The sequence below is a fragment of the Pezoporus wallicus genome, unplaced genomic scaffold (assembly GCF_028554395.1).
Source record: "Pezoporus wallicus isolate ANWC-B61680 ecotype Strahan unplaced genomic scaffold, APGP_CSIRO_Pwel_v1 contig_14137, whole genome shotgun sequence".
Taxonomy (NCBI): Eukaryota; Metazoa; Chordata; class Aves; order Psittaciformes; family Psittacidae; genus Pezoporus; species Pezoporus wallicus.
This window is the reverse complement of record NW_026638960.1, coordinates 832-4,467: the sequence shown is the minus strand read 5'-3', so window position 1 is coordinate 4,467 and position 3,636 is coordinate 832. Positions and strand designations below refer to the sequence as shown.

The 3,636-nt window shown below is 63.9% G+C and overlaps 1 long non-coding RNA gene across 1 annotated transcript; it reads left to right on the top strand.

Annotated features, from left to right (window-relative positions):
- Nucleotides 1-1,950: 1,950 nt before the first annotated feature.
- LOC130601399 (uncharacterized) lies at nt 1,951-3,285 on the top strand. Its single transcript, XR_008972663.1, has 3 exons — nt 1,951-2,018; nt 2,278-2,406; nt 3,138-3,285. It is a non-coding gene; the product is annotated as an uncharacterized LOC130601399 (long non-coding RNA).
- Nucleotides 3,286-3,636: the final 351 nt, after the last annotated feature.

The window sequence follows — 3,636 nt, the reverse complement described above, 5'->3', positions numbered from 1 at the left end:
CTCATTGCCCTCCATTATTGCCCCCATTGCCCCCATTATTGCCCCCATTATTGCCCCACATTGCCCTCCATTATTGCCCCCATTGCCTCCCATTATTGCCCCCTTTGCCCCCCATTATTGCCCCCATTATTGCCCCCATTATTGCCCCCATTGCCCCCATTGTCCCCCATTATTGCCCCCCATTATTGCCCCCATTATTGCCCTCCATTGCCCTCCATTATTGCCCCCATTGCCTCCCATTATTGGCCCCCATTATTGCCCCCATTATTGCCCCCTATTGCCCCCATTATTGCCCCCTTTGCCCCCCATTATTGCCCCCATTATTGCCCCCCATTATTGCCACCATTGTCCCCCTTATTGCCCCCATTGCTCCCATTATTGCCCCCCATTGTCCCCCATTATTGCCCCCATTATTGCCCAACGTTGCCCCCATTATTGACCCCCATTATTGCCCCCCCATTGCCCGCCCATTCCCCCCCATTATTGCCCCCCATTGCCCCCATTATTGTCCCCATTGTTTCCCATTATTGCCCCCATTATTGCCCCCATTGCCCCCCATTATTGCCCCCATTGCCCCCATTATTGCCCCCATTGCCCCCCATTATTGCCCCCATTGCCCCCATTATTGCCCCCCGTTATTGCCCCCCCTTGCCCCCCATTGCCCCCATTGTCCCCCATTATTGCCCCCATTATTGCCCCCATTGCCCCCATTATTGTCCCCCATTATTGCCCCCATTATTGCCCCCATTGCCCCCCCTATTGTCCCCCATTATTGCCCCCATTATTGCCCCCATTGCCCCCATTATTGCCCCCCGTTATTGCCCCCCCTTGCCCCCCATAGACGTGAACGAGTGCGAGACCCTGCTCGGGGTGTGCGGGGCCGAGCGCTGCGAGAACGCGGACGGCTCCTTCCTGTGCCTGTGCCCCGACGGCCGCCACGAGTTCGATCCCGTCCGCGGCCGCTGCGGGGCGCCCTCGGGCGCGGCCCCCGCCCTGCTCCGCAGCGCCCCCGGCGGCAGCGCCGGGTGTTACAGCCGCGCATGCGCGCTGCTGGCGCCCAGCGTCACCCGGAGGCAGTGCTGCTGCAGCCTGGGCGGGGCGTGGGGGGAGCGATGCCCCTCCCCCAACCACAACACCCACCCCTCCCCCAACGACGGACCCTGCCCCGAACCCGGCTCCGGTACGGAAATGGGGGGGGGGATGGGGGGGGTCATGGGGGGGGCACGTGGGGGATGAAGGAGGGGTTGGGGGGGATGATGGGGGTGATAGGAGGGGGGGGATGAGGGGGTTTGGGGGTAATGGGTGTCACGTGGGAGGTTTGGGGGGTGATGGGGGGTTTTGGGGGTAATGGTGGGGCATGGGGGGTTGGGGGATTTGGTGGGGGGATGAGGGGGGTTTTAGGGGGCTGGGGGTGATGGGGGGATGAGGGGGGTGATGGGGGGTTGGTTGGGGATAAGGGGGGTGATGGGGTGTTTGGGGGTAATGGTGGGGCATGGGGGGGTTGGGGGATTTGGTGGGGGGATGAGGGGGGTTTTAGGGGGCTGGGGGTGATGGGGGAATGAGGGGGGTGATGGGGGGTTGGTGGGGGATAAGGGGGGTGATGGGGTGTTTGGGGGTAATGGTGGGGCATGGGGGGGTTGGGGGATTTGGTGGGGGGATGAGGGGGGTGGGGGGATTGGGGGGGATCAGAGGGGGTTTGGGGGTAATGGGTGTCACGTGGGAGGTTTGGGGGGTGATGGGGGGTTTTGGGGGTAATGGTGGAGCATGGGGGGTTGGGGGATTTGGTGGGGGGATGAGGGGGGTTTTAGGGGGCTGGGGGTGATGGGGGGATGAGGGGGGTGATGGGGGGTTGGTGGGGGATAAGGGGGGTGATGGGGTGTTTGGGGGTAATGGGGGGGCATGTTGGTGGTTTGGGGGGGGGTGGATGCCCACGGTCCCCCCATGCCCCATAGAGGACCATGACGCCCTCTGCCCGCATGGGCCCGGCCGTGCGGAGGACGCCGAGGGAGCCCCCGTAGGTGAGTGGGGTCCCCGGTGCCCCCATTACCCCATCACCCCCATTACCACCATTACCCCATTACCCCATCACCCCCATTACCCCCATTACCCCATTACCCCATCACCCCCATTACCCCATTCCCCCCATTCCCCCATCACCCCATCACCCCCATTACCCCATCACCCCCATTACCCCATTCCCCCCATCACCCCCATTACCCCATCGCCCCCATTCCCCCATCACCCCCTTTCTCCCCATTGTCCCCACTGTGGTTCCAGACGTGGATGAGTGCGCTCTGTTCTCACCGCGCCTCTGCCGGGGGGGGGTCTGCGTGAACGCGGCCCCCGGCTTCAGCTGCTACTGCCCCAGCGGCTTCTACTACGAAGCGGAGCATCTGCAGTGCGTGGGTGAGCCCCAAAACCCCCAAACTGCCCCCCAAAACTGCCCCCCAAAACTGCCCCCCAAAACTGCCCCCCAAACCTGCACCCCAAAACTGCCCCCCAAACCTGCACCCCAAAACTGCCCCCCAAACCTGCACCCCCAAACCTGCCCCTGCCCTCCCAAACCTGCCCCTGCACCCCCAAACCTGATCCTGCCCTCCCAAACCTGCCCCTGCACCCCCAAACCTGATCCTGCCCTCCCAAACCTGCCCCTGCACCCCCAAACCTGCCCCTGCACCCCCAAACCTGCCCTTTCCCTCCCAAACCTGCCCCTGCACCCCCAAACCTGCCCCTGCACCCCCAAACCTGATCCTGCCCTCCCAAACCTGCCCCTGCCCTCCCAAACCTGATCCTGCCCTCCCAAACCTGCCCTCCCAAACCTGCCCCTGCACCCCCAAACCTGATCCTGCCCACCCAAACATGCTCCTGCACCCCCAAACCTGATCCTGCCCTCCCAAACCTGATCCTGCCCTCCCAAACCTGCCCCTGCACCCCCAAACCTGATCCTGCCCACCCAAACATGCTCCTGCCCCCCAAACCTGCCCCTGTGCCCCCAAAACTGCCCCCCAAACTTGCCCTTGCGCCCCCGAACCTGCCCCCAATCCTGCCCCTGCCCCCCCAACCCTCCTCCCCACATCCCCCCACATCCCCCCTTCCCCCCCCATCCCTGACCCCCTTTCCCCCCGTTCCCCCCCCAGACAATGACGAGTGCTCGGCGGCCGAGGCGGAGCCGTGCCTGGGGGGGCTCTGCACCAACACCGTGGGCTCGTTCCATTGCTCCTGCCCCCCCCCGCTCGTCTTGGACAGCTCCCAGCGCCGCTGCGTCGACAACGACACGAGCCTGGGTGAGGGCTCAACCACTGCGGGGCCACGGGGGGGTATGGGGGATGCTGGGAGCCAATGGGGGTCAATGGGAGCCAATGGGCATCAATGGGGGTCAGTGGGAGCCAATGGGCATCAATGGGGGTCAATGGGTGTCAACGGGTGTCAATGGTAGTCAATGGGTGTCAACGGGGACCAATGGGAGCCAATGAGGGTTAATGGGGGCCAGTGGGAGCCAATGGGGGTCAATGGGTGTCAATGGGAATCAATAGGTGTCAATGGGGGTCAGTGGGGGTCAGTGGTGGCCAATGGTGGTCAATGGGGTTCAGTGGGTGTCAATGGTGGTCAATGGGGGTCAGTGGGGGTCAGTGGTGG